Source organism: Xyrauchen texanus, chromosome 38 (genome assembly GCF_025860055.1).
Source record: "Xyrauchen texanus isolate HMW12.3.18 chromosome 38, RBS_HiC_50CHRs, whole genome shotgun sequence".
Taxonomy (NCBI): Eukaryota; Metazoa; Chordata; class Actinopteri; order Cypriniformes; family Catostomidae; genus Xyrauchen; species Xyrauchen texanus.
In genome coordinates this window covers 15,265,234-15,291,293 of record NC_068313.1, presented here as the reverse complement: position 1 = coordinate 15,291,293, position 26,060 = coordinate 15,265,234, and the positions used below count along the sequence as shown (strand labels likewise).

The window sequence follows — 26,060 nt, the reverse complement described above, 5'->3', positions numbered from 1 at the left end:
AAATCTGCTCCCTTCTCTGTTTATTTGCAATCAATTGCTTACATGATTTTCCCTCCTTCAAGATTATTTTTAGTTCCTCCATTGGAACTACCAATGGGACCCCAGATATCACTCCATACACCCATGAATTTTGATCAACTATCATTCATTACCATTTGTTTGCCCACCATTTGTAGTTTTATTGCTTTATTTTTCAACTCTTCATTATTGCACGTTATTTCAAGGAATAGACAACTCCTTCCAGCGAGTATGGTGAAGTAGCGTGTTAGCTTTTGGCCCCCACATTAAAGTCTTAAAGAGTCTGAGAGCTTAAAACTGTGCATTTCAGACAGAGGGCCAGAGACCGTGTGGAAAATTATTATATATTACTAAATTATGACTGTGTTGGTGCAATTTGTTTTTACTAACACTATAAGTGGACTTCAGGGAAGATAATAATAATAATAATAATAACAATAATAATAATAAAAGATTATGTCATTAAGCATCTTCATACTATTCAGTGTGGATGAGCAACTATTGGAAAATGTTTGAAAATATTTATCTGGATTCATTTGGACATAGTCTTGGTGATGCCCCTCCATTTTTCCCCATTTGACTCACATCACATTACAGCAGTAAGGGTTGTTGCTTCAGAAAATGTATGTACCTTCAAAACAACTACAATCAGCCAAATTACTGATAAGCACCAACCTCAACAACATTTTTGCATCATTCTTGATTACCTTTCCCTCTTTTACAACTGTTTACATGTTGTGCAAGCAACATCTGAGACACGAATTCTGGTCCCATGGAAAACAGGAAGTAATCATGTTCTCATATTCAATGATAAGTGCAATTCCAAGGTTGCATTTTCACTCTAAAATGAATTTTTCCATCAATTATGTTTAGGTTTGGGGTCTGGGTTAGTGGGTAGAGTTTTTAAGATATGCATTCCTGTTGACTATTACAGACTTAAAATTGTGAATGTGAATTTTAATGTAGGCCTTGCCCTGTAAAACATGGCATCCTATAGTGCAGGATTACAATGCCAGAATGATGAAGCCACTCTTTATACACCGATCAGCCACAACAATAACATTTCCATCCACAGAACTGCCTCTCACTGGATGTTTTTTGTTTTTGGCACCATTTAGAGTAAATTCTATTGACTGTTGTGTGTGAAAATCTCAGGAGATCAGCAGTTAAATAAATACACAAACCAGCACCAACAATCATCCATGCAATTATCTAATCAGCCAATCGTGTGGCAGCAGTGCAGTGCAAAAAAAATTTGATCTCAGTGATTTAGACTGTGGCATGATTGTTGGTGCCAGACAGGCTGGTTTGAGTATTTCTGTAACTGCTGATTTAAAGGGATTTTCACACACAACAGTCTCTAGAATTTACTCCGAATGGTGCCAAAAACAAAACAAAACATAAAACATTCAGTGAGTGGCAAGTGAGTGGAAATGCCTTGTTGATGAGAGAGGACAACATAGAATTCGCCAGACTGGTTCAAACTGACAATGTCTACATTATCTCGGATAACCACTCTGTACAATTGTGGTGAGAACTGAGATGCAGGTTGGTGCTGTTTTGGCGGCATGAGGGGGACCTACACAATATTAGGCAGGTGGTTTTTATGTTGTGGCTGATCGGTGTAATACAATAAACAGAATTCTTGCTAGCAGTTCAAAAATTAATTCTACCAGAATTGGATTAACAATAAATAGAGATAAAACCTATTTTTGTCCACTGATGCAATTCCTCCCACACAGTGAGCTGCTAAATGCAGTCCGGTGTCTGATCTCAAAGGCACCTGTGTCTCTCCAGCTGTGATGGCAGCAGCGAACAGTGTATCTTCTGCTGCTGACACAAGTGTGCGTGCATTGTGCTAGACAGCCCTTAACTCCAGCTGTCCCTGCATGTCAGACATCGCAGCCAACTTGTAATGAATTAGCAAGCAGATTCCTACAGGAATTAGAGTGCATAAGGAATTAAAATGTACCAGTTCAACAAACACAGGCTGCCCACAACACGATCAGATCGAGGTGGAATGAAGTGTGCTGTTAAGAGCTAAGAGTTACAATCACATCATTGTTTTTCCATTTCGGGAAGCACACTGAACGCACATACATCAGAAGAAGAACCGAATAAGGATTAAGCTGCTTGTTCTCGGTGCTTGAAAAGGACTTGGCAGGTGACAATGCATTGAGCTGTGGGTTAAAAAGACTGAGAGGAGCTTGAGTGCTGAGTTCTGCCTGGCTTAGACATGAGTTTTCGACCAAGCAGATGAGCATGTGCATCAGGGTGAGTAGGCTATGTGAGTGTGTATTTGTGTGTGTGGCCAATCCCTCTCTGAGCAGATCAGCTTTCAGCCTACAGTTCTAGAATGCCAGTGACCTGGTTGCCAAGGAAACCATGTGTGCTGACAATGGAAAATGAGTTTATGTCTGTGTTAATCACTGCCTATCAGTAATGGCAAAGGGGTGGCGGTGTGGTTGCAAATGGCACAGTCTCTGCTTCAAAGTCAACATGAAATCAAAATTGACCCTAGTTACTTTATTAATACACACCTGGTGTCATTGTGCATGATTCAGATCAGAATGTACTTTTCTAAAGAATAAGTGCACTGTAAGTCGCTTTGGATAAAAGTGTCTGCCAAATGCATAAATGTAAATAAGAAACATATTATATAGAACTACTACACTTCAAATCTTTTGATCCCTCATTGCTCATTCCCAACATGAAAACTGTGTATGTTTCTTCATCAGATGTCCTTGGAGCAGTTCAATCAAAGCTAAGCCTTATTGATGTAGCCCTCTTTGATAAGGAAATTGTAAATTTTGCAAGACTTGTTGACATCTATCTTGATGAGCGATCAGGCCTGCGCCAATCGCAGACCCCCCTGCCGTCGGCACTCATTCAGCAGGGCTTGTTTGTACTCCAGATGCGCAGGCATCAGGCGAACCGCCTGACATAACTGAGATGATGAGAAAATCGTTTGGGATCCATTAAATCACATCAATGAGGCAGATGTCTGCAAAATGAGCTCATGCTGGAAGTAAAATCGTTTTTGCCAAACCTCTTTCTCCTTCTCGTTGAGTTTCTCCATGCCAGGCAGCCCTGTTAGGACGAGAGGAGGTGCACTTCTTCTGCCTGTGAGTTAGAGGATCAAAACAGAACCATGAGTAAAGAGCTAAAAAGGTCAGAAACAGAGCAATCGATGTGCTGCAAGTTTCCTTTTAGCTTTATATTTGACATATTTATTATATTTTGCAAAGTAAATTAGAGTTAATTAATTAGGGCTACAGATTTTCTGATTCGATTACGATTCACAAGCACTCGATTCAATCCAATTTAGATTCTGTATCGATTCATATGAGTACATTTCAGTTATAATGTCCTTTTTGCTCACATATAAAATAAATGATATCCTAGCTAATGCTGTTAGTTATGCAGGGGACCTTCTAACTAGGTACATTAGGAAAATCAAATTTTATTTCTTTTTCATCATTTTTGTCACATTTTGGCTTTCAATGTATTCAACCTATACATAAAATATATTTCATATATTAATATATTTTTGTCACACGTTTATTGTTAAATTGCATAATTTGTACTATTTGCAAGTATTTACATTGATTTATTGAACACATGCTAAAACCGGTACTGTCTCTTTAAGAACACCAGCATTTCTGTAAAGAGTGCCTGTAGAAGAATGCGCTATCAAGAGAGACTCAAACGGCTTTATCTCATCTGTGCTATGCATGGTTAGAATTAAATGTTTCTTTTTTGTTTTGTTGTTTTTGATCAACAACTGACTGTAGAGAACAGGAGGTTATCAAAAGAAATATTATTCAATGACAAATGGGTTGTGTGGATCTCGTCTTGGACACACATTACACGGAACAACTTTTACTCTCAACATGCAGTGAAGGGATCTCGCTGCTGAAGACTTCACCACTAAACTACACAAACACTGATGAGTGAAATCTGAACATTCACCAGCCAGTTGCCAAATATATACATTTTTATCGCATAGCATGAAATTTGGTTGCAAATGCAAGTGATTTCCTGTCATTTTAGTGGAGGATTGAGCATTGAGTGAAAGATCGATCTTGGGATATAAGAACTCATATCAAGATTGTTCAAATTAAGATCGCGATCAATCAGAAAATCGATATTTTTACCACTCTTTACTTTACCCAAAAGCCTACATTTGTAACTATTAGGATTTTTTGCAATGTGACATTAATTTAAGGACACTTAAACACATTTTACCTCTCAATTCTCATTACCATAACGTTTCTGGAACGTTTTACTTTTACTATTCCCACTGTTTTCAATAATGATTCTCATAACCGTAACACAGACTGTATTTCAGTAAAAAGATTCTGTTGTACTTTTTTTTTTTTTACTGAAATCAGCAAAAATTAAAGGCAGCACTTAGGGAGTATTACTATGATGTATATAAATACATTACAGTCTCAATAATATATCTTTTCTTTCAGGTTGCAGTAATGATTCCCATCTTTTTGTACAGAATATGAATGGCCATTTAAATGTTTCATTTTCTATATGGAAAATATTATTTGTTTCTTTTGATTAAAATAGAACCAGTACATTTTCTTGACAGTCTTTGTGAGAGTCACTCATGAAAACTTAATCAAAGCACAAATTATTCATTTATAAATAATAATTACGCCTATTTAAAATGACACACTATATCATTAACAGAGTATATAAAAAGTCAAGGACTGTGATCAGCTGTATACATATTAATATGCATTAAAATATGGCCTGGATATGGAGTTATAGTTATAGTCTCCTGGTATTCAGTCAACAAAACATTACCACACAAGTGCTTTTGAAATATCTTGAAAAATACTGGCTGGGGCATTCAGGGTTTTCAGCACACAAAAGAGAGACTCTGAAATCTGAATCATCAGTTGCTTGTAGTTTGTCTTCTTTTTGCTGAATACCTGCACACAATCTTTTAAAGCTGGCAGCCAGCTGCAAAAACACAAACAATCTGACAGCACAAACCTCTAAGGGCCAATGGGCAGAAATGGAGCACTGACTGACTCACACATACATTATAAAAATAAAGCAATAGATGAAGGATAACTGGAATTGCATTTCTTGAGGGAAATGCCAGCTACTGAATTATATGAAAGCTTTGACTTCTCCCACTTGGCTTTTGTGAAAACATATAAAAAACAACCAAAATGACAGTCTTCAAATATTACTGTATATTTAGCACGAGTTTATAAAGGCTGAAATTATTTACAAAACTTTGAACACTGCCCTACGGTAAGTGGTGGGAGCTGAATTACTTGTACTGTAACACGAGGGACATGTATAAAGTGTGCAAAAGTACGAGTGAAGAAGAGGATGATGAAGGGCTTACATGGCAGCTTGTTTGTGTAGCCACTGTTGATGCATGGGAGTCGTGAATGTACTGCAGTACATCACACAACATGTTCCTCTTTTTGCGCTCATCCTCTCGCATGCGCTTCACTTGCTTGTAAACCTTAGCACCTGCAGTCCAGAGATTACAGGTTTCAGATCAGTTCTGATCAAAGCTTTACATTCATAAACTCTCCATATGTCACATATTTCTATTACAAGAACAAACAAGTTGAATGTGGTTAGTTTGTTCCATATTAAGATAAAGCTCTCAATTCTATAGACAAATATTATATAGGGATTTTCATAGGGCACTTACCTGGGTTAACATCAATTTTAACCCCTGGTTAAAACCACTATAACCCCTAGGTTAGCGTAATTTTTTCACCACGGGTTGAGGCCATTTTAACCCCAGGTTAAGGCCACTTTTAAACCTGGGTTCACATAATTTTTAACCCCTGGTTAAAGCCACTATAACCCCTAGGTTAGAGTAATTTTTTCACCACAGGTTAAGGCCACTTTTACCCCTGGCTTAACATAGTTCTAAACCCAGGTTAAGTAAGATTTTGAAAGGGGCTAGCACTGCGTTTAACCCTGGGTTATGAAACTGCTCCACAGCAGGCACCGATTTATTGGTGCCAAAGTTATTTGTTTTAATGTGTTAGAATGTTAAAGACAGTTGTTTAGCAACAGATTACTAGACCAGGTATGAACATTGTGATACATGGAACAAGATAACCCAAGTTTACATTAATCCAGGGTTTAGATAGAATTTTTAGTGTAAAAACCCATGTATAAACCTGCTAAATCGTGTCTTACTGACTGTGATCCTTTTAATTTAGCCTCCTTTTTATTCAGGTTAGATCCCATAATGCATGAGTGGGTGCACATCCAGTAGGTCTTACTGAGAGACTGAACTTCCTCCCTCCTGTACTCCTGCAGTCTGCGGATCTCTCTTCTCAGTTCAAACTCCACTGTGAATGAGAAAAAGAGAGAAAGAGAAAGTGAGAGAGGAAGAGCAGATGGAGCTGTAAACGTTTCACCCTGTCTGAGTCAAATTACTGGGGTGGATAGAAAGAACTTGGACGCAGCGCTACTGAATGACATGGGGTCTTGTTCATCTAACCCGATCTGTCCTCCACACAATCATCATACCATAGAACACAAACCAGACTGATCTTGTATCAGCTTAGGAAGAAAACTCAGAATTGTGAATGAAATACCCCTATCCACTATATAGTGCACTATTTTGGGTGTCTACAATTTTGGAGTGTCTGAATTCTGAGTGAGCCACTCGTGCCCTACTTTTGTTCACTCATTCTTACCCACAATGCACTCTAATTTCAAGTGTACATTCAAGGTTAATTGCCCATAATCCAAGAGTATACCACTGCTGTTTATGGTTGGATGAGGTTGCTATGTGCCCAGAAATGCTACCCATCTTGTATTGGAGTTTAAAGATACTAAATTATAACAAATAAATACAACAATGTACATTTTTTAAAATGTGCTTACTCTATATATATTAACATATATATAAAAATTACAAACATAATGAAGATATATTGTATGAATATATTATATAATAAGAATAAAAGTAAGGCCCAAGTACTCGATGGTTCCTACCACCCTGGCAAAGTGTCTCATGACATCATAAAGTTCCTGCACCTTCTTAGAATAACACCTTTCCTGCACTACGAAACAGATGCACATAAGCATCTGATAATTTGATAAGCAAATTAAAAAAAAATCATAGCTCTGTTCCAAAACCTACTGATCTGTCTAAATGGGCAGCTGCCTTCTAAGGAAGCACTCAAATTAAACCTAATAAGTGACAGATTTTAAACACTTTACATAGGCAGCAACTCTGCGCATCAGTGTGAAGTGCATGGGAAACTTGACAATCGATTCGGTTGGTAACACTTTACAATAAGGTTCCATTTGTTAACATTAGTTATTGCATTAGGTATCATGAACAAACTGTTAACAATATATTTTTATAGCATTTATAAATATTTGTAAATATTATATAATAAAAATACAATTATTGTTAGTTCATGTTTGTTCATAGTGCATTAAATACAGCTTTTGATTTAAAAAATGTATTAGTACACGTATGTTAAAATTAATATTAAGTTTATAAAATGCAGTAAAAGTATTGTTCGTTGTTAATATTAACTAAAGTTAACAAATAGAACCTTTAAAAAATTTAAATAAAGTGTCACCGCATTTTTTTATATTTGTTAAATGTAAATTTTAACATATACTAATACATTTTTAAGTCAAAAGATGTATATGTCAACATTAGTTAATGCACCATAAACTAACAAAACCTTACAAGTAACAATTCGGTTTTTGTCAAATAAAATTAACAAAGATTAATAAATGCAGTAAAAATATATTGTCCATTGTTAGATAATGATACCTATTGCATTTACTTACATTTACTAAAAAATGGAAACTAATTGTAAAGTGTCACCATACAGTTTGATGTTAGCACATCGCTAAGAATATAAATGAGATACACTAATTAAATATACATAGTACCAAGAATAAACACAAATAATGAGTAAAACAATCCATTGTTACATTGGATTATTTATTTACACTTTTCAGTCTGAAACAGATGTTGACATTTCTCTGAAGTTTTTTCTTTTAACGGTAGTCTAACATTAGCATGATTCTATGCTATTAATATGTCACTGTAAAAAGCAATATTTTATATGCAAATATAATTTTTCTTTTCATCATCACTTTTTAGTTCTGAATGCAATACAAGTATATTTACAGTAAGTTTCCTCAACTTACATTTTTTCAGTGAATTTGAATACAATGCATTCTGAGATTGGCTAAAACAAAGTATCTACATTTTGGAAAAACATTTGGGAGCATGCTAGGAATATGCCGATGATGCCTTAACATGATTTCTAGGTAGGCAGCTCACTATGTTTTGGAACAGCGCTAACATGATACTACCATCTAGTTACAAAACATCAGAAAAGCAAGCTTTGATTGGTTGTGTTTGAAAAGCAAAAGTCAACAGCAATCTATGGAGTGTCCAGCTGTAGAAGTCTCTCTGATGGTTTCTTGAAGGGCTCAGTGAGCAGCACTATCAGCCATCAGCTATGCCCATACTGAGCGAGAGAGATAGAAGCAGAAAGCTGTTATGTGGGAGAGCGTGAGGTGTGATATTCTGCCTCCGCTAGCTTTCCATGATGTTACAGAGAAACACACACGCACACACACACACACACACATGTCCTTGCCATTCTCTCCAACACATCCTCACTATTATCCTTACAAAAATACAAGCAATCTGACAAAACAAGTCAAAATAATCGACTTGTTTCACTAAATAATTTATAAAAAATTATATATATTTTTTCTTCTGGGGAGTGCTTATAAACAATGGAGCAAGGAGAATTTATTAGAAAATGTAGATTACATAAAACAGATTGAACAAGGCTAATGTGCTTATTAATTATAACCTATTACAGAAAGTATTTGGCTAAAATATTTCACATACACTGTACAACTGGACATCTAAATAAACATCTTTCGTGTGCATACATTCACAGGGAAAAGGTTAAAACCATGCATTTATGCATCATCAGGGTATGGAAGGGGCTGGGAAAGGCAAAAAAAAAAAAAAAAGAAATAGTGCAAATTAACGGAGAAGAACCTCTGAATAAAATTACACTTGACCTAGCCCTTCCCATGCACTTTGCACATGCAATTTCACCAACCCATTTGCGCCTAAATTTAAAGCTGGTTTAGCGCCCGATTCACAAAAGGAATTATGTGGATCAGGTAATGACGCAACCGCGCCCACAGAATCTGTGCTGAATGCAACTTGCATCCACAATTCTTACGGTCGGTTCTGAACAGACCACCCTGATCTGGCACACTCTGGCTGGACTTTACAGCATCGCTCTACTACTGTGATCCAGACACCTGAATCTTCTCTTTAACATGCAGAAAGTGGGTTTCACTACACCGTACATCTAAATATATTCCAGGTTATAACACTCTTCTCCATCATTTGATCATTATTTGATGAATCATTACTAACATGGTTGATAGAAAACGTACATAAACGAATATTTAAAATACATTTCAGTTTACCTCCCACTTTATGGTAATAAATGTTAATAGCAAATGGCACAGAGTTTTGTGAATGAAGCTTGAATCTAGAAAATAGAAAGGAAGCATGTGTAAAGGGTTCAGTAGGCCTGTCATGATAAATACTTATGTTGGATGATATATTGTCCCAGAAAAGATCACGATAAATGATATTATTGTCATTTTAAAACCATTTTATGCCACTGATATAATGATAATATAATAGCATAATAATGCAAGTACACCCTTTAAAGAGTAATGAACTTTTAATTCTTAAGAATATTCAGACATTGGAATTGGAATGTAAAAAAATATATAAAGTTGGGAAGGCCCCTCTCCATCTCCAACTGCGGTTTTTGTTCATAGCCCAGAAAACTGGATGAGATGGTTATGTTTTAGATGAGCTTTTAGGTTAGTTGTGGGGCTGGGTGATATGTCTTCAGAAATGATATCTTGATATTTTCAGCAAATTAGTGATATTCGAAATATGTCTCAATAATTATGTTTTTTTTTCTGAAATAGCTTGTGTTTTGTTTTTTTCAAACAGAGGAACCATCTTTTCATCTAAACAGCCATTGTAGCCAAATATAATTCATACTTCAAAGGCATTAAATAAAAATCTATTTAAAAACGATGAAGGCATGTTTCCCACAGTTTGTTTTACTAAATTAACACAAGAGAGAGTAAAATGTAATAATTTGTATTAATTTGCATGTTTATACTTATGTTTAACAAACAATCATACATGGAAGATTAATAAAAATGTAATTTATCTTCATACATTTTTTACTAAAAAACTTTCTGTGTGCCAAAACTACTTGACATATTTTTTGAAACCAGATGAATATTGCATCATGCATTTACATTTATGAGATGCTTTTATCCAAAGCGACTTACAGTGCAGATATTACAGGGACAGTCCCTCCAGAACAACCTGGAGTTAAGTGCCTTGCTTAAGGCCATGGGGTTTGAACCAGCAACCTTCTGATTAACAGCCCTGTGCTTTAGCCACTATGCCACCACTCCGCTCCACTCCATCATGTGAAATTATTACTGTGGAACCACATTAAGTTATGTGAATCATCATTATATTCCGGGTAAGATTTGTTAAAGATAAATCAATATATTTCTGTCCTATTTACTTCACTCTAAACTGGGGTTTTTATTTTGACACTGCAAGTGCAATCATGTTTATTCACCTCTTCACCAGGAGCTTTTATTATGAAATGGAAAAGCAATGATTGTTTGAGTTTGTTTAGTTATGAGTTATGCATCTTGTGAACTGCTGTCAAACTCTCCTTTACTGTTCCATGTGTGTAGATTTGTACAATAACTTTAATAATGTTTGGAATTGCACACATTCTTCAAACTGCAATGTAATCTTCACCTGTCGCTGTCCGCTCAGTGTGTGTGGAAATGAGGGGAGGGAGAGGGGAGAGGGAAAGGGTGAGCGGGAGAGACACACAGAGAGAGAGAGAGAAACTTGCTCGCTGGTCCCCGGACACGCCGTCACCTGGTCCTCCGCCACTCCTCTGCCCTCTGGCAAACGACAGCCACTTCTCCGACCTCTGGCAAACGACAGCCACTCCTTCCAGGGCATACGGCAGTGAGTCCTCCAACCCCTTGCTGATGGAGCATCTCCTCCCCTTTCTGGCGGATGGCAGCGGTTCCTCTGAATCCCGGCAGTGACTTCTCCGTCCCCTGGCATACGGCAGCGGCGAGGTCTAAATGACAGCGCATCCCTCTTCCTTCCCGGGTTTTGGCAGGAAGGAGGTTGGAGGAAGGATAGGCAAGGAGGAGGTTGGAACCGGCAGAACAGTCAACATAACTTTAATGACGTAACTGAACTTAAACTACATAAAACAAACATAAACACACACACACACACACACACACACACACACACACACACACACACAGCGCAGCTGTGTCTCTCTCGCTTGAACTGGAGAACAGCAACATACAAAAGGGATTATACCAGGGCATCTGCATACTCTGAGATTCATAACATGGCTTCTACTTAATGTGTAACGAATATATGGAGTAAAGCATAGAAATTGCAGACAAAAGTAAGTAAGTGGGTTCATTTAGTATTAGAAGTGTGTTTAAGGGTGCATCGTAAATAAATCAATGATTTGTGATATACCAGATGACATTTATAAATGGAATTCTTTTGTTTTGTTATTGTGATGAAAAAAAATTATATTCATAAAAATAATAATAATAGTAAGAATAATAATTACATATAAATAATTATAGTAATAGTAGTAACAGTAATAGTAATAATAATAATCTTTATTATTGGTTGCCTCTCTTAATAATGGCATCTGATGGCAGATGTCTACACGGAACCCACGGGGCAATGTAGCAGAATCCACCCAGCCAGTCTGGCCTAGAGGCACCCAAATCCCAGGCCCCCAATGTGGTACACCTCTCCCAGATGATTAGGAGCTGCCTCCACATCAGTCGTGCTCAGGTGCCCTCAGCTCTATGGAGCACGGCAGAATCTCTTGTTGTCCAGTATTCTCTGCACTTCCTGATGGCTCCCGTAAGTGGCTACTTGGTGTTGAGATTCAGCTTTAACACTGAGTGCACATGAGGGACTAATTTGATTACTCCCTACTGCCAAGACCCGGCTCCAGTACTCAGGGCAACTGAGGCGCCCATACATAACCACATGGAGGGTCACCAATATTCATAGATCCTGATTGAGCAACACACCACGTTGAGGGCCAGGGGCCCGCAGACATAGGCGTAAAACGACCCATGCAGAACTCCGCCCAACAGGTCATGATATTTCAGTGCTGATTGTGCCTGCTTAAGCTAGATTGTGGGCTGTTAGTGTGAAGTAAAAGAAGCAGGTTTTTGTGCTAAAACTTAATCTTTAGTAAACATTTTCCTTAATAGACTTTTTTCAGCAAAAAACATCATGTGGATGTTATTTTAGTTAATTTCCTTCATGAGTCAAACCCCAACACTCTCAGTCTCCAATATGGCAAATCAAAGGATCTTCCCACTACATTCTGCAATTCCACAAAAAATTCAACAAATGACTGCTCATATTAATAAGTGACTTTAGGAAACATCAAGTGGACATCACACATCACTCAAGCTGTATTGAACTGGAATTTCCACACAGCATTGGAGGATGTTATGCGAGACAGGCTGCTGTGTGCAGGCAGGTCAAGCCGTCTTGCTCTCTTGAATTGAGGATAAACCAACTGTGAGCCATCAGGTCTTGGCCACTGCTTCCATTATCACTCGCCAAATTCACTCCTGCAGTCTCCATGACAACAAGACTGCAGTTCCACATTAACTATGGCTCTGTTTTGTCTTGAGGGTGCAAGAAGCTGAGGAGAGGAGCTGGGAGCCACTAAATAAATAAATAAAAACGACTCAAAGGGATAGCTCTGCCAGTAAGGAAAATTCTGTCAGAATTTGCTCACCCTATTGTGTTCCAAACCTGTATTGCTTTCATTCATCTGTGAAAATTAAAAGGAGATATTAAACATAGTTTAAGCCTCAGTCACTTTTATTGCATCTTTTCCCCATACATAAATGTCTAATATTTGTGTTCCACAGAGGAAAGAAAGTCATATAGGTTTGTAACAACACGAGGGTGAGTAAAAGATGACGGAATGTTCATTTTGGGGTGAACTGTACCTTAAAAGCCCTTCCTGTGCATCACCATCACTCAGTGCAATTAAGGAAAACATGCAAACCTATTTGGATTTACTCTTTTTTTTTTTTTTTTTTTGCCGACAGCAATGTCCAGGGGGATATAGTCAGGGACTGGGTTTCTGTTTACAGAGAGAAGCCACACCTCATCCAGAGAGCAGATTCATTAAAGGCTCGTAAAGATGCAATTTTCTTTGTCAATTGAGTCAAAATGTTTATTTTACAGCAAACTATTCATAGGGGAGCAATCACAGTCACTGAAAACTGCACTAGGATCGTTATTAGACTAGGATCGCTGTTTTCTGAATACTCATTGTAAAGATTTCGCACAGATGGCTCACCTTACTGGAAGTCGAGGAGGTTCATCATGTAGCAATGACTTCTAGTCTGTGCGTATTGAAACTAACCTGTGAATACTTGCATGGGGAATATTACCAGATCGCTCATATCCACACATAGAGAGACTGGTTTGTTTGGAGTTTTATCTTAATGTGATGCTTATTTTGCAATTATGGGTATTCGGTATTAGATTGTGTGTGTGTGTATATATATATATATATCCAATGTTCTCAAAACTAAAATGCTACACCATGAATACAAACAAAACAAATCACATTCTTACCTTGAAACTTGCACAGGTTTATGAGCCCATGGTCTCGAATGATCCTAAAAGACAATTTAATGTGAGAAGCAAATATTAAGCAACCAATGGTCCAATAATAAATCTCACAAACCAATACATGAGTGACCACAAGCAAGATTAATGAGCGTTTTAAGGGCTAGTTCACCCCAAAAAGAAAATTCTGTCATCATATTCTCATTCAAAACCATGATTGGTTTACAGGACATGCCAAAATCAATAGTTTTGAATCACTGTAATCAAAGCTGCTTCCTATTATGCCTAGCAACACCTCTTAACTGTGGTAAAATCGCTGTAAAACGGTCTCTCATGGGTTATTGTTTAAAGAAATAGTTCACCCAAAAATGAATATTCTCTCATAATTTACTCACACTCATGCCATCCCAGATGTGTGTGACTTTGTTTCTTCAGCAGAACACAAATTAAGGTTTTTAGAAGAATTTCTCAGCTCTTTTGGTCCATACAATGCAAGTGAATGGGTGCCAACATTTTAAGTTTCAAACAGCGCACAAGTCAGCATTAAAGTAATCCATACAACTACAACAATATGTGTGGATAATAAACAGATCAATATTTAATTCCTTTTTTACTACTAATTCTCATCCCTGCTCAGTCAAACTCCAATTTAACTTTCACATTCTTCTTGTGTTTATTATGATTCACATTCTTCATGCATATCGCCTCCTACTGGGCAGGGAGAAGAATGTCTAGCAAAAATAGACTTAAATATTGATCTGTTTCTCACCCACACCAATCAAATCACTTCAGAAGATACTGATTTCACCACTGGAGTCATATGGATTACTTTTATGCTGCCTTAATGAGATTTTTGGAGAGTCCAAATGTTGGCACCCATTCACTTGCATTGTATGGACCAAAATATTCTTCTAAAAATCTTAATTTGTGTTCTGCAGATGATAGAAAGTCTTGCACATCTGAGATGGCATGAGGGCGTAGTCAATTTTGAGAGAATTTTAAATTTTGGGTGAACTATCCCTTTAAAGCTGGTTTCACACTGTATGATTTCGGCAGCAATTTGGCACTAAGCACATTTAGATGCACAGCAATACAATGATAACTATCAAAAATCAGCTAATTTAAATGGACCGACAATGCAAGAAACCTGTGTTTACATGAGACTTAAAATCGACTGATTATTCTCTGCTTTTGATGGCAAAACAAAAACAGGCTGAAAACATAAACAAAATGTCAAACAGTGTGCCATGGCTTTAACCTGAGATCTCACTGGGATCATATCATAAAGCCTGACAAGCAACAAGGACCATAAAAATGTGCACCCGGCTTTATTTAACCATACTTGGCTTTCTGAGATGAGGGTGATGTGTTATGAATCATCTCTTGTGTGTGTTCGGGGAGAATGAAGTCTGATCTCAGATGTAGTTTTAAGCAGCAGGTCACTGGCCTGGTCAGCCGATCTGCTGGAGATCTCAGACAACAGTTGTAGCTTCAGCTGACTACAGAACTGAGGTCATGCTCACACACATACCACAAGCTTTTACAGGCTGGTCTGACGTTAATGCGTATTTACACACAGATCTCTCACTACTAGAGCTGTCTGTGTGTTTGTGTTTGGACACAGTGAAATCAGGCATGCTAAACTGTTGCTTTGGATTAGGTAACATTTTACACAATCGAGTCATAACTGAACTACAGCAAATCATTCCTGTCTGTCTCATGTGCATGTGATCATTTAATTAAATTGGGATTTATGATAACAGAATGACAGTTCTTATCTTTGGTTCAATGAGAATACAGATCCTCAAATGGAGATATAAATATATGTATCGACATGTACAGTATTCAGTGTATATTTTAACAGACGAGTGTTGCCCCCTATTGGTTGTTCTGCGGCAGTACAACAGGTGTGATTTCCAACTTCGACCTCCTCCGTCTCTCCTTCTGTCTTGAATGATAATAAATATCCACAACTGCAACCTGAAGTGCTGCGACAATTGACCAAAAAACAGTTAACAAAGCTAACAGTAACTCTGAACACACCATGCAGTGATTTTATTCATTTGTGGAGAGCTTTGCGACAAACATTCTCAATATATCTCATTTTAACGAAGCATCACTGAAGCATTAAAAACTCTTAATTAACCAAATAAAATCTAAATTAATTACTTTATTTTAAAAAATAAGATTAAAATACTTGATTTACACTAATCTCAATCTAATTATTCAATTCATACATTTTTATATTTCCCTAAAGTTGCCTTTTGCTGCAATGACAGTTTTAGATAATGTGGGGTAAGTGCACAATTTTGCCCTTTTTGCCTTTTGTTCCAGGCAGTTTGGCTCCAGTTTGATTAGGTTATTCAAATGTTTAAATCATGGATATCTGCACCTCACATATTGCTTTGAATTTGGAATCTGACCTAAAAATAAATAAATTACATTTATGCTGTACTCCTCAATTGTAAACTACTTTGGATAAAAGCATCTGCTAAATGAATAAATGTCAAATCTTTTGTTCTTGATATGATTAATTGATATATCTTTACTCTGTTTCTTTGGAATGCTGGTTAGTCTGACATTTTTACAGTTGTACTTAAGATCTTAAACAATAATATCACAGCAATAACAATTGTGATTTTCCTGAAAATGTGGTAGTTATTTTATACATTCAAACGTAGGGCTGATGATTATTATGTAGTATTATAATCACGATTTTGCCCAACATTTCAATCATGATCATTAACCACGATTATTCTGTCATCGGAAAAAATGTAATCATAATTATATCATAATAGCTGCACAATTTGAAAAAAAAAAAAAAAAAAAAAACACACACAGTTGCCACTGCTTAGATATCAATTCTAAAAGAAAAATTACACTAAAGCGGCAAGCAGCGTTGAACGAGCCCTCGCACCCTTGTGCACGTTGAGCAGGGCCACGTGCTGGCCAAATTGATGCCCTACTTTATGCAGAGTGTACTTTTATGTTGACTTTAAGCCTTTGGAACCTTCTGAGTTCTGGTCAACATTGACTTGCATTGTGTGGACATATGCAATCTCAACACGTAACCTAATAAAATAATTTAAACTCAAATCAATGTTTCATGTCAGACAGTCATTTTTCACAAAATAAACACCAACAGAACTCTGACTCTTTCAGCTTTTTAGCTATTTCTTTCTTTTCAAATTACATAATTTCAATGCAAATCAATGTTATATGTCCATGTATTTATTTATTTGGTTAGAAGCCGTGTAACAAGCAGTGTAATGTACAGTCAACTGGTTGTTATTGCTAAATAAACCCTTTCAGGGTGATACAAGACTCCTCTGCGCCGAGGTCCTGATCACCCTGTTAGGGCATATTGCGCGATCACAACCGGCTGACTGTACATTATCCATTACTAATCACATGTATACATAGGATGTGTTTGAGTGAGGACATTCACTCATTTTATAGCTGTTAATTTTTCCGGTGTTCAGCACATTCAACTCGTGCAGCTCAAGCGGGAAAATCCCCATGCTGGATTATTGGATTAGATTAAATCAATCCATATCTAACAGATGTTCCTTTTTCTATATGCACTGTTAATGTCTTGCAATATTATTTTTTTCATCATGACATGTCTTATTTGTCACATATACGCCGCTGTTAATGACATCAAAAAACCTTTGTAAACTGGCAGAAAGAGTAAAATGCCATGATGAAATATTGACTAGATTTTAAGGACATTTTCGCCAAAAGAATAAAACAATGACTAAAACAAAAAAGTATTTAAAACACTTACCACTGCACAGATATAATTCATCTCAGTGTCAGATATTAATGCAAGACCATCCACAGGCAATGATCCAACTGACAACTGCTTTCAGATTAGAAAGTACAGAAATGACACTGACCAGTTCCCGAAACCACAATCCATGACGGCTTCTAAAAGAGCCATCTCCTTTTGAGCAGTCCAGCCAGGCTCTAAAACAGTAAAATCTGATGTCTAGAAAAGAGCAGATCAAAAAGGCACATGTCATTTCTGTATGAAGGACTGTATCCAACTAACTATACAGGCTAAATGTAAACATTATTTAGCAATTAAAAATTGCCCAATTTTACCAGATTTAAAATAACTATCAAAAGATTTAATATAACATTTAACATTTAATTCTAATAACACATATAATTTTTCTCATACCATCATTTAGTGATCATTTTGTTTCAAAGTGCTCTCTTACCATGATTTCATACTTATGGTCACTCTGGTGCTTTTTATACTCATGTCCTCTAGTAAAACACTGTACCAAAAGATACAAACCACATGCAACACATTTAAGATAACAAATTATAATAGATATGCACAATGAACATGGACACTCAACCCAGTGACCGACCTGCAGACAGAGGAGGAAAGGTGAAGGTTCACATTCTGCACATTTAATGTAAGGTTCCACTAGATATGAAGAGCATCCACGACATGGAGGCTTATCGAAAGGATCATCTGTAAAGACATAAACATGTATTCACAGAATGAAGTAACAAAGGCATTTCAACAAACCTATTTCCTGTATCCAAAATGTACCATGCTAAAAACAGTTTCTAGAAAATACCATACTCCAGTTATTAGTTAAGCAATATCACGCAAGCAAGAGTGTGATATGGCTCTACATCAGCACTGCTGTGATTGAGTGCCATAGGTAACAACAGCAGTGCTGATTTAGGGCCATATAGCATGATTGTGAGTATATACAATACAAAGTATAGTCTGCTTATATATAACAGTTCAATGTAAATTTCAAGTACATTTTTAAATATGAGGAAAAACTGAGTGTGTGTGAGCAAGAGAGAGAGAGAGAGAGAGAGAGAGAGAGAGAGAGAGAGAGAGATGGAGCATGTGTGATCACCTGTTGCCACTCCCAAGCAGAGATGCTGTCAGCTTTCTGAAGATCAGCTTTTCTCAGTAGAAAAATAGCATCCAAGAGGGGGTATTTCACCCTATTTCGCAGTAGCCGGTGCGCAAGGTTCAATCACTATAGAAACTGCAATGTCCTCTGCCATTTTAAACAGCACCCATTGTGTAATTAATCTGTCTGTTGTGTCTCTCAGCTGTGATGAGCCATAGTGCTGAAGTTGTTCATTTAAAGCAGTTTAAAGCTATTTCTTAGCTTTAGTAGTGTAGTGTAGTAAGCGATCATTAAGAGCTGTTGTATGTAGATGAGATTGACTTCACATCACCTATCTGGCTCATATTACAAACAAAAATTATCTTTTGCCACCACCTGCTGGCTAACACATGTAATGTAAAAAAACTGAAACTCTAAACACATCTGCACTGCTCTTACACTTTAATTTACAATGGCACAAACACATCTATCTATCTATCTATCTATCTATCTATCTATCTATCTATCTATCTATCTATCTATCTATCTATCTATCTATCTATCTATCTATCTATCTATCTATCTATCTATCTATCTATCTGTCTGTCTGTCTGTCTGTCTGTCTGTCTGTCTGTCTGTCTGTCTGTCTGTCTGTCTGTCTATCTATCTGTCTATCTGTCTGTCTGTCTGTCATCAATAAATTATTTGCTCTTCCTGCTTAATTAGTGTAATGAATGCAGGAATAGTAAAGACAGTACAGCAGTTATACTTGGCATTGATGATACAGATTTTACTAAAACATAACTTCTAATGAAAACAACATTTAGATTTTTAGTTATCTAGTAAACATTATATTATAAAGCTATGTTAGCTTATTTAGTTAGTGAATACACAATAAGCATATTTAAGCAAAAGAGCAAATCACAAATAGCTTTATCCTATGCAAAGACATTCTAAATAAATGTATTTTAAAACATGTCGGTCAGATCAGTAGCCCTTCAAATGATCTAACGGCATCTCCACCTTCGTCTCTTTCCAGCATTTTTCTTTTTCCCCTTCAGACGTAAATTCTTCTCCTCTTCCTCATGTTGTCCATCTCTCTCCAAAGGCTGTGGCCTGTTCCCTCCCCATCCATAAAGGGGTCCTTCTGCGCTATCTACAACAACCAGAAGATCGTTGTGAGTACATTTGTCCTATCATTACCTAGTGTGCTATAGCAGCTTTGAATTTAGTAGTTTCAAATGCTGAATTAGTTAGGAGAAAAGGAAATGCTAATGGATTGTCTAATTTTAATAATACTAATAAGGAAGGCCTTGTGTCTCACCATCAGTGAAACGTGCGTTGATGTAAACACCTGTTAGTTGATCCTGTGTGTGCATTGTTACCGGAGCAGATACAGTAACTTCAGGGTAATTTACTACCAGCCTTTGAGGAAATGCTCGAGCTGAATTGGAACAGATAGAGTAAATGAGTTAACAAATGAATTGGGATTCTTGTCTCAGAGGGCTAAAGAGATATTGTTATATAAATAAATAGATAAATACATGAGGGCTGTCATATCAAGTGAGAATAAAATCTTACCATCTTTCCTGGTGTTCTCTGCATTCAAACGGTTCAATCTGTTGAAAATGGGAATGATTAGCATAAGCCGAACTACACTGCACCCTGCAACGTTGACTCTATTTCCTTTTGCAAAAATATTGCAGAATGATATCAGTGTGGTCACAAAACAGATTCCAAAATTATTGTGTTTACATTCTCCTTTGATTAAATGTGAAGACTTACCTAGATATGTATCTGTTATAGCCATTCATATTAGGAATACACATCTTTAAGGGATAGGATATGCCATCATATAAAACCACAGCATTGTATCCAAAGGGATTATCCAGACACTGAACAGATACCTTTAATAAAACACAGTCACACAATGTCTTATATGTACAGCTACCTTGACTTTTTATTTCTTTTTCAGTATTAATGCAGTTGATGTGCATTGCTGTGTCTATGTATATATATTGTAACAGTTTTTAGGATCTTTTGAAGGAATAATCACAGTCATACATTGAGTTTAAATGTGTTCATTAAAGTAATATGAAATGCTCTACCATTTTAGAGACATAGTGGCATTAGCAAATATATGGAATACATAGGAATAAATAACAGAGACACCTTTCAATATATCAGCATTATCTTATTGAAAAGGAGCCGTGATAATCTCTGCCATCAAAACAGCCTTGTATTTTTCAGAATGCTATGAAATCCATAACTGCAAAACATGGGCAACTATTCTTAAACATGGAAATCCTTCAGTTCTTTATGGACTTAATGGAGTGATATTCAGAGATTTTCATAATAGCCCAATGCTATTTAAATCTTGTTATTATAATCTATCATTTTGCAATGGCTTTGTACACAGGCAGCGTGCAGATGGCTATCCAGTCATAAACAGTAAAGCAGTAACTTCATAAAGCTAATTGACAACACAAAAATAACTAAACTTTTTGAACCAGGCCAGTCAAGTACCAGTTCAGAGATCAAGCAAAACAATGCAATATGATAATCATCTCTCTAAACGTTACATAAGAGTCTAAACAGAGTCTAACCCTTACATTCATTACATGGAAAAACATGCCCGAGCATACTCCGTGTGAAAGACCGGTGTAATGACTTTCCTTATGCGCATTTGAGAAAAGTTTTGTAGGACTTTACATTCTGACTTACAATTTTCTCATATTTGGACATGCATAGGCCTACATGGATTTTGTATTAAAATGTTACCTTTTCGTTTCGGTCAGTTGAAATTGCCATTTTGGACAGCACGTGGAACTCCGGAAGTACAAGCATGATACGTATGACATCATGTGACCTTAGGGTATCTAAAATTTACTTTCAGTTGTTTTCCCTTTTTTTTAAAGATTACAGTAAATAGCTGTTTTACAACTAGAATCAACGTATTTTCTCAAATAGAATTCCAATCAAACAAAATCAAATAATAGAATTAAGTGAAATCTTTGTCCTGGCGCTAGTTCCTACCTCTTACGTCAGGCTGTACATCTGGGAGATCTTGTGGATGGATCTGGAGCATTTCCATTCCTGTTGTAATTGTAGTCTACATAACAGATTACATTATCTCTTATTATACATTATCTCTTGTGAATTTTTACTAAGTTCGCTTAAGGAAAGTTCGTATTCTTACTCACATGTCTTTGAGATGTTTGCTCTATGCTGGTCTTCCTCTGGTCCTCCCATTCTGAAGTGGAATGTTTTAATGATCTTATCCAGATGATTCTGAAACATTTCCAGATGCACCCACCCTTAGAATTTAACTCCTTGTGAGCAATTAACTTAAAAGAAACAAAACAATTCTGACTGAAATATCCATAGCATACCAACATACAACTGATTGTTGCATCATGAATGTTGCAAAACTTCAGGGCTCTGACTTTATATAGTTCCTGTTTTTATGTTCCTGGTTAAACCAGTTGCTTTGTTTGAAACATTTGCATACATGGCAACAATGAAAGCAAGCCTTCCCAGTTTCAGTTCACCCATGCAGAGTTCTTATAGCTAGCCAGTAGAATTATGTACATGTTACCCTTTCAGTTATTATTAAGCATTTTCTTAACCTAAGGGGTTTGTTGCAACTGGGCTCTAAGCCATAAATGCCATGTCACACTAATCACTCTGCTGTATATTAACACTCCTAAGATGAGGAAAAACTGGAGGGAACAAAAGTCAATTTCATACTGTTAAGAAAAAAAGTAACTGGGAAACTATGATATATTGAAATTTTTCCAAATTATATTTTGCGAGAAAATACATTATTTTTTTACAATACACGGCTACTTTTGAATGGCCATTATTGGAGTGTAGTTACTGCATCTACCAGTAGAGGCTAACTGCAAAAGCTAACCACCCAAACCTCGACCCCTACTCTGTACCTTTATATGTATATATTTATATGTTTTGGTCCTCTGGGAGCACAAATGTACTTGCACAGTACTTTTTTGATCCTTAAGGGTACAAATACAGCATGTACCCAAAACAAGTCATAAACTATCTAGATTTACAAAAAAAGGTCTCCTTCAGAGTACCACCACATTGACGACCCTATTACCTTAAAAAGTACAGATTAGTACTCTTTTTTTCTGAGAGTGTAGCTGGAAGTAAAATTGCATCTTGTGATCACAGACTATATTGCTGCCCTATGGTTTGTATGTGTGTAGTGTTTGCATCTAGCTATATCAATTACTTGAAAATAAAAAATAAGCTGCTGTGGCAGCTTCTGTCTTGCATTTCTCTGCAGTTTTCTATAGCCAAAAAAGTCTAAGAGAACCACGACAAACTCCTTCCCTTCACTTGAGCACAGGGTTGTGGATGAAAATAGCTTAAAGCATGGATGGATGAACACTATTGAATACATTTTCCAAGGTTTCACTATGTACATTCATAAACACAGGGATAGAGTTCTCATTTGCATATTTGTCAAATACCGATGTGTGGCATACACTTGTTCATCGGGAAAGGAGGAGGTACCGGGCTAACAATCAAAAAGACGTTTAAATCCAAAACAACATAAAACTTCTTTCCAGCACAACACAAAATGGCACACACTCGAACCCTGCTATGTGCATCTCTCTCTCCCTCGTACTGGCGTCCCAATCCTCCAAGGATAGGGGGAGAGAGAGAGTCAGTTTTATATTAAAACTATTATTTATATTGTCAAGCCGGTTCTCGCCTCCTCCTTTCCATTAATCCCTTTACAAGGTTTTATTGTTGTGTTTGACATTTTTTTATATATTTTGTGTCAATGTTTGTCAATGTATTTTCTTAAGATGTTACTTTTATGCATTTACAATCATGGATGAGTTGACAAATTCTTATTAAAGCATCGTGGTTTATTAGAGGATCAAGGATCATTTGAACAGTAAAGACAGTTAGCGTTATAGATTCAAATTTTTTAAAGCTTTAGAGTTTAGAATTTAGAGCTTATGGAAAGATGCTACATTAATAGAAATGTAAAATAAGTGTTGTTTTTAGATGCAAATGTTGTCCAGATCCTTTTTGTATCTAATGGCGAACTCGGTGAGTTCTTCTGACTCTTTTCGATTTTTTCTTCTTTCCCCTCTGAAGCACATGCATCTCTTTTTCATAGTGTCCATCTCCATCCATCAGTTCAGGGCTGTTCCTACCCCTGCCACCAGGTGGAACGAGTCCAAGTGAAACACCTAAATAAAGTAGGTAGTCTTTTTGTAAGTGATTCTTGACACAATAACAATATACAGTACAGCGTTTAATACTGCATTTTGGATGGTGGCAACAGCTGAAAATGTAGAACATTTCTCACCATCTGTGAAAGTTAGGCTGCACCCACCCACGGCACCCGTGTTTGTAAAGACATCTGTAGTTGCACTGACTTGGCTATTCACATCAAAAGAATCCTGCACTTGACCAGCTTTGAAAAAATTAAAAAAAATCACATACAGTGAAATGTAATGTGAAATAATTATTATATAGGATATAAAGCATCATATCGTGTTGCTATGCAGTTTGTAGGCAATTACTAACTGGTCAAGTCAAAAGAGGCAACCCCAAATATTTTAAATATGCTGGTCCCTCAATATGGCATGAGAAAAATCTTGCAAAGTTTAATACTTAGGGTTAGGGACTTGTTCAAATCTGTTATCCAAAGTGTAAGCAATCACAATATTACTCACCACCATTATCCTGATTCTGTCCATGAACTGTTAGAACCCTACAAATATCGGTAATTTTTAGGAAAAAATACTTAATTATGCTTAAATATTTGGAATAATAAAATCAAAAGGCAGAACATTTGAATTCAGAAAGATGAAATATGGGTAGCCTCTGAACAAGGTTAATTTGGAATGGTTTACCTAGTCACAAACGGAGTGCACCTTCTTAAGGGGAAGGATTCGTCATCAAAAATGACTTTAGCGTTGAATCCGAATGGGTCGTCCTGACACTGGACTGAAATCTGAAATAAATGTGGATGTCTTTAGATTTTAAACTGTGTGCTCTGAAATGTATTAACATCATAATGTGAGACTAGATATTTTGTTCTCTGTTGTAATAAACAAGAACAAGTGTATACTTTATCAGTGTCTTCACATTGGACAGGGACCTAAAAAGAAGGAAAAGAAGTGAGATCAAATAAATATCAGTGAAATATCAGAAAAATTATACAATATTTTTGACTGAAAACACATCACCAAGATTAAATCTTAAATAAAAAAAGATTAAAATAATCTGTTAAGAATCTTCAGCTATGTCATTCCATAAAATGTCTTTTTATCCTTCTTTAAACTAATTACTATAATTAACTAATAACTGCCTAATTAACTAATTACTAATAATTAAAGACACGCCTTAAAATGACTTCATCCAAAGACTTTTTAGCAAGTCAGGTCACTCGGCGGCCTTCTTTGGAATTCTCCCGTGCAGCTATTTTCTATGTAAACAAACGGCATACAAGTGCACCTCCAATCTACTTGTCTCTACTTTATTATTCCAAAATCCATGCTAAACTATCCCGAATATCCTCATTGAATCAGTGTAGATCTGACTGATTTTTGCTCTTGTCTGAGGGACATGCTGTTGGCCAGTGTTGGAGAGTAGCTAACTACAAGTAGTGGTGCTACTAACTTAACTACATTTTCAGTAGCTTGACAGTTGATCAGCTGCTTTTAAAACTGTGTAGCTTTTCCAGTAGAAAACTACATTTTCCAGCAAGTAGCGGCATAGTGTGACCAAACGCTACATCATGTTTTGCTCAGATTATAACTAATAGCCTTCTTTATTGCGTAGAAGCCAAACTTCTACCTTGAAAAACCTCTGACGAACTTGAAGAGGATTCTGGCTGCTGCTCAGAATCAGGCCGTCCTTATTCTTCATTTGTAATGACAGATCACAAACTAAAATAGTGTATTACTGCTATCTACAAGCAGCTTATTACGGCTAAGACGGAGATTGTCTTATGGTGATGTAAAGCGAACCATTCTATTCTCTGAAACAAACAATGTTTTAGACACTTTGTTGTTAATAGACAACATAACAGCATATTTACCTATACATTTTTAAATAAAATAATAAAAAAAGTTATTATTGCATTTTGAGGGATTTTTCTTTCTGTTCTGAACATGTTTATGTTGCTTCTCATTATCTGTGCCTTATTGAGAGCAGCGAGAGAAATAATTCCTAACATGCATAAGTATTTGATTTCTCAACATCTTAGCATTTAATTAAGTATTATTTTCATAAATAAATATAAAATAAATAAAATGATTGGCAAAATAAATAATTTATTATGGCATGTATTATTATGCAACAATCTATTATAGGGTGACCCTAACATC

The 26,060-nt window shown here is 36.4% G+C and overlaps 1 pseudogene; it reads right to left on the bottom strand.

Annotated features, from left to right (window-relative positions):
• Nucleotides 1-1,741: 1,741 nt before the first annotated feature.
• LOC127631662 (transcriptional adapter 2-alpha-like) lies at nucleotides 1,742-25,599 on the bottom strand (annotated as a pseudogene).
• Nucleotides 25,600-26,060: the final 461 nt, after the last annotated feature.